The sequence below is a fragment of the Squalius cephalus genome, assembly GCF_949319135.1.
Source record: "Squalius cephalus genome assembly, chromosome: 14".
Taxonomy (NCBI): Eukaryota; Metazoa; Chordata; class Actinopteri; order Cypriniformes; family Leuciscidae; genus Squalius; species Squalius cephalus.
The window spans coordinates 30,207,027-30,219,297 of NC_137135.1; the positions used below are offsets into that span (position 1 = coordinate 30,207,027).

Below are 12,271 nucleotides of genomic sequence, written 5' to 3' on the forward strand. Positions count from 1 at the left end.
TATACTGCAGCAATTGTACACAGTATTTAAGCAATAGAGTCAAAATGTAATCTGCCAATAAAAGAATTATGAAAAAGCATGAAAAAAAAACATCTCTCTCTCTCTTTGCAGATTTGAAATCTTCAAAAACATTCATTTCAAATGGTTTCTGAAGTAGTTCTTTTGCCTTATTATTATTATTATTATTGAGCAATGTTTGGAACAACACTATACAATATATAACTGCCATAAATATTCAGATGAATTGCATCACTATGTCTTCTAGATCAACTAAAATTTCTCCCACAATTCCAAGTGATTCACAAATGCATTGTGAATCAGTTAAACTGAATCATTTAAAGAACTTCTCCCAAAGAACCATTTGTGAAACAGACATCGCAACAAAGAAAGTGAGAGGAAAATGACAAAAGGTGGAGCCAATGTCACGGTTTTGGTCTGTGTGTGTTGGGACTCTTAGTTTGACGTTCTTTCTGTTCCATTTTAGTTTCCCTTTTCCTGTTTAGTTCCTGTTTCCTTGTTTGTCATTGTTTCCTTGATTAGAGTCTCACCTGTTCCTTGTCATCCACAGTGTATTTAAACCCTCAGTTATCTTCTGTTCATGGTCCTGTGTTGAAGATTCATGCTGGTGTTTTTTCTCCTTATAATTAAACATGAGTTTATCGTTCTTCTGCGTCAAGCATCTTGTCTCGGATTATCAAGTCAAGCCTGCACGTGACAGCCAAAGGAAGTGCTGGAGAGGAACAGAGGAAAATAAATTCAAGTTTCAAGGTCAGAAAGACTCCAGCAGGTTATAGCAGAAGGGTAGAGAGCATGAAATCATACGTTATGCTGATAGGACTCGGATTCTCTCAGACCAGGCCACACAGCTCAGCTGGGACACTAGAGGAAAAAACACAATTAAAATAATTGAGCCTGAGACCTCAGGTCGGCAAAAGATTATTTACATGCTCATTAATAATAAATAGGATAGACTGGCATGAAATATGGAGCTTTGTGAGGGTGTGTGTGGTGTTTGAAATCATGAAGCTACTTATGGATTGTGTGTTCTAAGCCCCACTTGTACAGTATGTGTGTTTATTAACAGCAGGTGGTTACTCAGATTAACACACAGGTGCAGGTTACACCTCCTAAAGGTGTAAAGAGTGAACAATCATCTCTATATCAACATGTGAAGCTTTATCCTCATGTCTCCCCATAACAAATAACATTCATAGATCTTCAAATGTATAAATGTTTTTGCAAATTGTCAGACACAAAAGCTAATTTCTCGTAGAAAGCTCATTTGCATATGCAATTCTCACCCACTGACACATTTAAATAATAAAATATGTTGTTGCAGGTTTCAAAGCTTTTTGAAGTGTTTTTCAAGTATGGGCATTTTTCTGATCTTCTTTTAAAACTCAATAGTTATTGTAGTTACCAATAGTTAGTGATTCTGATCATTTTATTTAATTTGTCTATGTCTTAAATCTGTGATTTATCACTTTCAAAATCAAACTTTCTTTATATTATCATAGTTCTAAATTTAATATTTTTATAATGAATTTTCAGAGTTTAAAATTGAAAGTGAGTCTGGGATAAAGTTAAAAATGTTTGTATATATATATAAAATAATAAAAAAGGTATTTAAAAAGTAGCAAAAATAAATGACAAATGCATGGTAAAAGTTTCCAATGTGAGAAGAAACAACAACAAAAAAATCAACCCCTGAGACAAAAAAAAAGTTGAAGAAATCCATAATTTACATATTAACAACATGCCTAGCCTACTGTACCTTCGAAACTGCTTATTATCAGTGAAAAATGGATATATTTATATATTTCAACAGCTTATTGTCTCCAGTTACTCAGCAACATGCGTTGTCAGAGTTATTCTCTATCAATTTAAAACCTAATATAATTATGGACCTATAATCTAATAAAAAATCCTGGACTCATTTAAGTTGTCTGATGCAAATTTTGTTTAGCCCTGCTCCTCCCCTAATTTAGTTGGACATGGTGGGCAAACACTGACAGGATATTTTTAGATCCTGTTTGAACCCTTTTGACAGATTAAGAAGGAAACGCTGCCCTGATGTTTATCTGATGGAGAAAAACATCCCAGCGATGTTAGTGTGAAACTGGCAAGGCCGTCTGGGCGGCGTTCAGAGAAATCTTTTGGTTAGCGGTAGGGCAGCCCCTCTCTCGATCTCTCCTTGACCTAATAAAGCAGCTTTATCAGACATCAGCAGTGACCGTGTGAAAGCTGGCCTGGATAAAGCAAAGGAATGAAACCCAGGAGCCCCTGATTGATGGACTGGGCGCTTGTCAACGCTTGAGATTATAGAAACCCTGGCTCTCATCGCGCGACGCCCCTTTTGGGCCGCAAACAGAAACATCTAGAAGCCTCCATGCCAATCCTGCTACTCCTGTGAATTCCCCCCCACTCCACACAGGAATTCCAGACTGTGGGGAAATTAATGTTCGGATCTGGCGTAGAGGAGGGTAATGCAAAGCGCTGCCAAGTCATCTGAGAGATTTTTTTTATTTTTTTTATTATTATTATTTTGTTTGCTCCGTCCGTGAAATACGGCTGATTCCCAGCTCCGCGTTTTCGGCTCCCAGTCAAATCCCAGCCGTCTTTATGGATTCTCCAGATCTCATTACAGTCAATGAGCCTGCAAAGACTTTCAGATCAAAGTGAAAGACTTTTAGCACTGGTGAGAGAGAGCAAGAGTAAGCCAAATCAAGTAATTATAACCAAGGAAAGGCATATCAGGAATACCTGATAAATAAATACTGGTCAACAACAATTTAAGCCAAGGGGGGGAAAAATCAGCCCAATGCAAACAATTTCAGGGTCCTAAATCTATAGCAGCTTCATCTGAATAACATTTATTATTCACAGCCAGACACAAATTTCCAAGTTGCAGAAGCCTGCAAGCCATTATGCGATAAGACAAACGAACGCGCGGGCCTGACCTTGAATAAATCGGTAAGGCTGGAGGAGCTTCGGGTGAGCGTTCGCCGCACGAGTGTCACATCTCGATGTCGGAATTGAAATGAGGTTTTGTTTATAGACTGAAGCTGTCAGGGTTACGGATGAACCCGAGGAGTCATCCGTCAGATCGCATATGCAAGGCCGAACAGAAGGAACTGTAGCTTTTTACTGATTCATTGTCTTTTACCATGGGCTTAATCCTCTGATCTAAAATGTATGGCTTGTATCTGTTGGAGATTAGCCCGACGGGACGTGTTGCGAGATGCGAAACAGAGCGAAGGTCAGGAGGGAGCTTGTAAAGCAGAGGGCACAGCCAAACACACAGATACGTAGAGCACCTGAAAGAAAAAAAGAGAGCATCTTAAGAGCAAATATCTCAACAGCCTGATAAAATGCGTCGTTCCTGAGAGTCAAAATGCTAGTCAGCGTCAAAGCCAGACCTTCCGCCGCGTTGCCGTCAAATATTTGGACCTGAGAATGAAAAGCATTTTCTCATTACTTGTCAAGCACCTTGTAAATTTGTTTAAAAAGGTCTGCCAGACTGTTCCAGTGATTTTACAGAGCCAAGACAAACTCGATATGTGTAGTGTACACTGTTGAGTGATTGCTGAAAATAATAGGCATTTGGCTCGAAGTCCAGAGATATATTTTCTTTAGGCTATAGAGCATTTCCTCCTTTCAAAAGAAGTGAGTTAATGTTATGAGTCTATGTTTTAGGGCTCTTAAAGTTGGGTCCCTACACTCGAATCCGAGACACACTTTACGGCTCGTTCCTGTTACACTGTACATTCTCATGCCCTTATCATATATGGCTTTACAAATTGGAAAAAAATACTAAGCTCATAATACTTCGTTTTCTTTTATCACAATATCACAATAAAAAGTGAACACAGGACAAAATTTAGAGCGAACATTAACAGAGATTTTGAAGCCAAAAAAGCGCATCTATCCATCATAAGAGTAATCCATACGGCTCCAGGGGGTTGATAAAAGCCTTCTGAAGCGAATTGATGCGTTTTTGTAAGAAAACTATATTTATAATCACTGGCTTCCGGTAATGGACTTAAACGAGATTTTTTCAAGAGAAATGTCGGAGGAGCTTGAGTTTGTTACCCAACCACAAGAGGCGTCTACTCTCACCTAAGTTCACGTTACTACTACATCCTATGTCAGAGGTCATAATTTACATTTTTGGGAGAACTAATGATATCATTCTACAGGAAGTTACATAATGTTTGGTGCAAACATAACAAACGTGAGCAATATTAGCAATAGTTGTGGTCAATAGTGGAAAAAGGTATTCTGATAAAAATTGTGATTACATTTTTTTTTTCAAAAAGCTCTAGGTTTTCCATGCTTGTTTGTAGGGCTGCACAATTTGATTATATATTAATATGACTATAATTATTATTATGAATTATTAAAAATAAATATTACTGTTGTTTTACTGTAAAATTAAGTATTTAATAATAATAATGGTTATTATTAATTTATAGCACAACTGTAAAAGTAAAATAGTAATATTTATGGCCGTTTTAATGCCTTAACTGTAAACCATCAAGCTTTTATGTTGTCGAAAAAGCTTCTCTATAAGCCGCCTCTTTTGTTGACGTTGAATGTGAAGATGCTTGTCACATGTTGCGTTTAAAAAAGCACACTTAAGAGATCCAAACTCGTAGCACATGCAGATTTGAGTTTGTGTGGAGCAGCATTTACAGCTAACAGAGCTGCTCGGGACAAAGTTTAAGATATCTTAACCAGAATATTTCTAAAAGTCTGGTTTACCCTCTTTATTAAATCATAACACAGGCCATATTTTGTTAATTTACAGAGTTTAAACGGTGCAGCATCATAGGAATGACATTGCTATAATACAGGAGAGTACACTAAGCCCATAGCTGACCAATAACTTGTTAGACACAACTTCACGGGCAGACTTACAGTTCTGCACCAGCTCGCCTCGTTGCTTTGTTTGGGCCTCTTCTTGAGGGGGAAAAAAATAAAATAACATTTCTGCACCAGCACACTAATAACAACCCACTACCAGACTGCAACCCACACACATACTGCACTCCTCTCCCTCACTGCCTTCATCTCTCAGATCCCCTTGCTTGCTTCATCTCCAAGTCCCTCCATCCAAACCCCCAATGCACTCAGCATCTGCTTGCAGGATGAATAAATCAGTGCTTCTTCCCGGCTGCGGTCCCCTGACTGACAGAGGCCCGTCTTAATTGTAGCTGAAAGCCGGCTTTCTCTGTGCTAATTAGCAGAATGCGCTGCTAAATGATTTAAAAACTCGGGGCTTATACGAGCCCTGCCGATCATCACTTATTCACATGGAGCGCGGCACTTTGTGAGAACATGGCGCCCGAGGTAAATTAATTTACTCCAATTAGCAGGCCCTGTCAGCGCGCATCAATGTCTCTTCCTAGACATGCCTCTGAAAAAATAATGCACTTGTTTTGTCCTCTGCTTTGGTTACATCTGGTGTGCAGTGGAGGGGAATCGGGTGAAGCAACCGTAGGAAAACATACAGCTCTTGTCTTGGACGACTAAATACCTTCATAATGCCATCCGAGATGAAGCGGAACAGGAAGTGGTCACTCTGAAGGTGGGACTTTCAACCACATGCATGAAGAAATCAGAAAAATGGGGAATTTTACTATCTGTAAAAATGGACAGAAAACAAAACGAGGCTTTAAAAAGTCTTTCTAAATCTAATTGCACCAAAAACACTTAGTTAGGGTGCGTTTACACAGGACGTCCTCTTGCATAGATGTGGTGCAACACAACTGAAATCAGGGGTCTCGAGAGGCAAATTGAAAAAAACGGAGCTATTTTTTAACATGATACAACATGCCGAAAAAGCAGTGAACAAACTTACGGAATCTTACGGATGCTAAAAATTCAGCTTTGACATCACAGGAATAAATGACATTTTAAAATGTATTCAAATAGAAACAGTCACTTCAAATTGTAATAATATATTTCACAATATTACTGCTTTTACTGTATTTTTGATCCAATAAATGCACCCTTGGTGAGCATAAGAAATTATTTTTCAATTATTAATTCAATAAAACAGAAGAAAAATCCAAAATATTATGTCTATGGAAAATAATGGAGTATAAATAAAATGTAACCAAAGCCAAAAACGCAGAGAGAACAACCCCCTTTGCAACAGTTGTTCTGCCAAAACGTTACAGAAAGTATTGCCACACAGAATTCGTATTAACTTAAAATACTCAAAAGGCAACAAAAACTTCCCCTAACTATTAATCATGAGGAAAAGAATTAGTTTTTTGTTTTTTTGCCTGGCAGCGTACAACCCTTATCTCAGTTACAGTTTAGTCTTAAGATACCATAATGCTGTTCACTTCCTGTACCTATTTTAATTTCTGCAGATGCATTACAGAGGGCAAATTCCTCATCTTATACAGGGATTTGAAATGTCACTGACAGCTGAAGCAGCAGAGATCAATCTAGAGCGAGTGCACCGCTGAAAGCTGCCTTTGCCTGCTAATGATCGAGCCGACTGCAGGTAAGGAGAAAGAGTTGGAAAACACTACTGGAGCTCATCTTTTTCTCATCCTCCACAACTACTGAAAGTTGATGTTCTGATCCATCTTCTTCTCTTAAGAGACAAGCCAGCAGCCAACACAAAGGCAAGTGCCAAAAACGGTTTCATCCGAGGATTCAGACAAAAGCACGGGACAGGTTTGCTTGGAATGCCTTCCAGATGATGTCAGACTTGAGCACAGGCAAACATACAAATCCAACCCGGGCGTTTTAGAGTTATTTATGATTCCACTATGATAAATCTTGCGAGCGGTGATTCTTTACGGGGCCCTAGGGATCACAAAGCATTGTGGGAAGCCTACATGTTATCTATTGCATCCTTGTTTTACGTGGAAATTATGTTTCAACAAATGCAGCGCCTGATTATGGCCCTACCCATGATGCATCAGAACATAGATGTGAATAGTGTTTCTCCAATTCTTTTTCTACACTAAAGTAGTCAAGTAGTCAAGTAGTAAAAGAACACAGCAGACAGAAGGCCACAGCTTAAAGAGAAATAAGGGAGAAAGAACTTTTAAACTATTTTACACCCCACTATAGCTTCCTGATCCTGCTGCTGAGGTGTGGACGGTGTGAATAAAACTGACATTGATAATACGTTCTCTTCAAATTGGTATGATTGCATCAAAGCATGCTGGAATATCCCCCCCTCCCCCCCCTTTTTTTTCTTTTCTTTTCTTTTCTTTTCTTTTTTTTTCTCTTTGAAGACATAAAATAGCTCTAATAAAAAAAGATTTTTGCTGTCATATGGCAGCTGTGTAACAATGCAACACTTGAATTAAACAAATATTACTTTAATTAACTGATACGAACACACTTATGTGAGCCAAAGCATTATGACCACCTGCCTAATATGCTATTGGTCCTCCGCATGCTACAAGAAAACGGTACTCAGGCGACCTTCTTCCACTGCTCCTACTTCCAAGGTCTCGTTCCGATGATCGCGTGCCCATTGTAGGCACTTTCGATGGTTGACAGGGGTCATCATAAGAAGCTACGCAGCCCCATATGCAGAAGAGTGCAATACACTGTGTTGTGACGCATTACTCAATAACCATCATTAAAATTGTGTGTGACTTGTGCCACAGTAGTCCTTCTGATGGCTCGGACTAGAGATGGGATAGCCTTCATTGCCCTTGTGCATCCAACACCCTGTTGCCGGTTTGTGGTTTATCCCTCCTTGGGCCACTGATGGTAAATTCTCACCACTGCTGACTGGGAGCAACACGCAAGCCTTAAGGTGATGATACACAGGGCAACTTTTTGAGCAATGTTGCAGGGAATTGCTTCCAATGTTGCTTTCCCATTGAAAATGGGCAATAAATATATATCTGGATAATTTAGATCGGTCGTGGGCCCTGTGTCTCATCTGTTTGCCCACTGACGGCAACATTGCCCAAAAAGTTGCCCTGTGTATCATCACCTTTACCGTTTCAGAGATACTCTGACCCAGTCGCCTTGCCATAACAATTTGGTCCTCGTCAAAGTTGCTCAGATCTTTATGCCCATTTCTCCTGCATCCAACACATTGATTACGAGAACTGATTTTTTTGCTTACCATCTCATCTACCCAGACCTTAATCTGTTAGGAGATGATCAACGATATTCGCTTCACATGTGACTTGGTCATAATGTTTTGGCTTACAGTGTATATAAAAACTTCAATTCAGAGAAACTCTATCATAGGCTCTTTAATATTGTTCCTAAAAGCATAAAAATGGTTCTGAACTTTTTACAGTTGTCATTTTATCTTTCCCTTCATCTCCATTCATTTTTGTCTTGAAAAACAAATTATAATTGTGTTATTTATGCATAAACACTATTAAATCATGATAATTGCCTCCAAATAATTTAATAAATGTAATAATAAATTGATAATCTATAAAAAAGTATTGAGTAAATGCATTAGAGAAATTTAATTGCAATACAGCTTTGTCATATGGTTTTGTTAATATTTAAATAAACTTGTTATATAAAGTTGATCAGTAGACAGCATCAACTAATTAACCTATCAAACATGCAGCAAAAAAAATGATGTAGAAAAAATAATGTTGCCATATGGCTACACCACGCAGTGTTAAAAACCTGGTGTCACTGTTCTCTAACCTTTCCAAATGTGAATGTCCTGGATGCAAAAGCGTGCTTTACCTCCACAGTAATGGTGCTTCATGTCCTGATGATCAACTGAGCAGAAATTAAATCATGGCTTGTTTTTGGCCAGCTAAACTGAGCAAACAAGCGTCCAAACATCTGCATTTGCATTTGGCAACTGTGGAGTCGCTGTTTTGTAACCATGATCCTCTTCTGGCCCAGGTGTCTTTTTTGTTAAGCACATTTGGCTTTATTCTAGGGGCTACACCTTACTCATCCTCTCATCTTCAACATGTTTGCAGATTTAGGGGTCTTTGGAGGAGCTGGTTGGATGTGGTAAGCAGCATGCGTGTCGGTCTGAGGGCTTGTTGAAACAGCGATGTAGAAAAAGATATGGCATCCTGACAGAGGAGGACTCGCTAATAAGATGAGAGTGGGAACATTGACTTATGACACCTCCAAAACTAAATTACATGAATCAAAAGAACATAAAACATTATGAGGCACAGTCCAGATTCTTTTTTAATGCCACCCAAACAGTGTTGGCTAGAGAGACCTGGCTATTTCTATTGGACCTCCACCAACATGAAAAACAACAGCATGTATAAAAGTGTTGTGCAAAATTCAAAATTCAAAAATTATTTTCAATTCATGAGTGTGAATTTGAATCGATTAGTACCCATAAGATGTCAAATTGTAATTGTAATTGGAAGAACATTAAGAGGAATTGAATGCGTTTTGCAACTTGGAAATTAAGTGTTTTTCCACCATGATCTTAAACAATTGTGACCATAGTTAAAATGCATGATAATATTTGCAGATTCCTTGTAACATCTGAAATTGGTTGTTTGGCATGTGTTTTAATGCATAATACTTTCTCAAGGTGTAACAATGAATAATTAAGTATTATAATGTATTATAACTGTGATTACAATTATTCATGAGACCATACAATGTATTATTAATGCATTCAAAATACTTTTAGAATGCGTTATACACTAAGCAAAAACATTAGGACCAGTCACAGGTGAAGTGAATATCACTGATCATCTCCTAACAAGGCCACATATTAAAGTTGGGGTAGATTAGAAAGCAAACAATCAGTTCTCGTAAACGTGATGCCACTTTTTGTAGCTGCAGTCCAATCAGAGTGCATATGATGACCCCTGTCAGTCATCGAAAGTGGCTACAATGGGCACGCGAGCGTCAGAACTGGACCTTGGAGAAGTTAAAGAAGGTCGCCTGGTCCGACGAGCCCTGTTTAATTGGAGAAGTGATGGCACCAGAATGCACTGTGGGAGGACGACAAACTGGTGGAGGGAGTGTGACGCTGCTGAGAAACCCTGGGTCCGGCCATTCATGTGGATGTAAATTCGACACATTCCACCTACCTAAACATTGTTGCAGACCAGGTACACCCCTTCATGACAATGGTGTGGCTCTTTCAGCAGGATAATGCCCTCTGCCACACTGAACACACGGTTCAGGAATGGATTGAGGAACATGATGAAGAGTTCAATGTGTTGCCCTGGCCTCCAAACTCCCCCGATCTCAATCCAATTGAGCATCTGTGGGATGTGCTGGACCAACAAGTTCGATCCTCGGCCGCTCCACCCTGCAACCTACAGGACTTGAAGGATCTGCTAATGTCTTTGTGCCAGATACTAAAGGACACCTTCAGGGGTCTTGTAGAGTCCATGCCTCGGCGGGTCAGAGCTGTTTTGGCAGCACGCGGAGGAACAACAGCATATTAGGCAAGTGGTCATAATGTTTTGGCTCATCAGTGTATATAAAGGCTTTAAATAAAGCATTTCCAAAATAAATTGATTTTATATATTTTATATATTTTTAAATATTACAATTGCATTCATTTATTTAACAAACTTTAGACTTTAATGCATTCTGAAAATTCACATTTGAATTACAATTGTGCATGTTTGCTCAAACATCAACGACTAGAAATTAAAATGCATTCTCAATTGAATTCTGAATGCTGCCCAACCAAAGCATCACTGTTCATCAAAGCTGCCCTCGCTGCGGCGCTTTCAAGAGCTCTCCAAGGTGCTGAAAAGGCCACTTCCTTTCACCTGCGAGGCCCACTGACTCCATGTCAGCCCGTCACAGCACTGCAGAACTTTGAGCTGCCTCTTTTGCACTCACTCTTCGTCTCCTCCATCCTGAGCAGAGGACGAGTCTGAGCAGAGGGAGTCGCGGAAGACTCCGGGGTGTCTTTGTTTAGATTAATGACTTTTGAAAATGCAGCAGTCTCACGGATTCATGGCCAGTGCCCCACGCTGAGCTCTTAAGGGGATGCTGCAGAAGGAGGCAGACTGACAGTCAGGCTGTCAGCATCATTATCTGGCCTGAGTCCTCCCATTAAGGTGGCAAAGAGCTGAAGGGTGTCACCCTCCGGAGCAGAGATTTAGCCTAAAGCTCTCATCTGTGCAGACAGCAAGCGAAGAGGACCCTCCCAGGTGAGAGCGCCGGGGTGAACCTTGTTTCATTACCTTTCTGCACTAGTACATCGACCTGTTAGTAACCTTACCGTGACAGGGAAAGAGACTCTGTTAACGCTTCTCAGCTCTTTTGTCTCAGACTGACAAGCTAAACTGAAGTGAATATGGGGAATGTAGCGACAGTTTGTGTCCAAACAGGTCCTTAAATTATGATTTCTAGTTGCATTAAAGACACCTTTTCATGACAATAGGCAAACATCATCTTTTAAATGAATATAATTCTTCATGTTGCCACTACAATACGCAATATGATTATGAAATATACCTAAAACATAAAAAAATGGTGAACGCAGACTTTAGTCATCGTTTCCATGCTGTGGATCTTTTCATTGAGCAGCTGATTCAATTATCACTTTTAAAAGTATCTCAAAGCATATTTGTTCACTTTCCTTATGCAATTTAATGAATATTTCTCCTTAGTTTTGTATTTTACTATTATTAGTTCGGTAAGTTTTTTTTTTAAAGAAATTATTACTTTTATTCAGCAAGGGTGCATTAAACGTATCAAAAGTTACAGTAAAGACTTTTATTATTTTGCAAAAGATTTTTGTTTTGAATAAATGGTTCTTTGAACTTTGTATTACAGCTTCCACATAAAAACTGTTTTCCACATTGATGACAATAATCTTCACTATGGTAAGCCTATTATAATTATATTTTAGGGGCAGTGTACACAACACTGTTTTCAACTAAAAACAGATAACTTTTAATGGGTTTTGGCCGTTCATATACACAACAACAATGTTTAAGGGAAAACTGATTTCGAAGTGCAGGTTTTTGAAAACAATACCTTTATCGTCTCCATGTAAAATACAAAAACGCAAATTTGTGAAAATGGCGACATCTTGCGCATGCGTATTATGTGTTAAGTCTATAGGCGCATAGTGTATCTTTACAAAGTGACATCACAACTACTGGCCTGGCAGCATAGTACAGTGTTTTAGTCATTTTCACAGATCCATGTGATCGAGATCGTTTTGACAACGTTGTCGTCTGTATGTGAAAAACACAAAGAAAAAACTTTTACAGTTTTAGTACATCGTTGTTGTGTAAATGTACCCTTAGACTTGACGGGTGGTTTTTGTGGGAAATTGCGTACATACATC

General features: G+C 39.0%; 2 long non-coding RNA genes across 2 annotated transcripts; one reads left to right on the top strand and one right to left on the bottom strand.

Moving 5' to 3' along the window:
• Positions 1–439: 439 nt before the first annotated feature.
• LOC307171035 lies at positions 440–3,313 on the bottom strand. Its single transcript, XR_013823477.1, has 3 exons — positions 3,167–3,313; positions 823–879; positions 440–730 (listed from the first exon to the last, which is right to left on the bottom strand). It is a non-coding gene; the product is annotated as an uncharacterized lncRNA (long non-coding RNA).
• Positions 707–7,058, top strand: LOC307171036. Its single transcript, XR_013823478.1, has 3 exons — positions 707–768; positions 6,384–6,520; positions 6,620–7,058. It is a non-coding gene; the product is annotated as an uncharacterized lncRNA (long non-coding RNA).
• Positions 7,059–12,271: the final 5,213 nt, after the last annotated feature.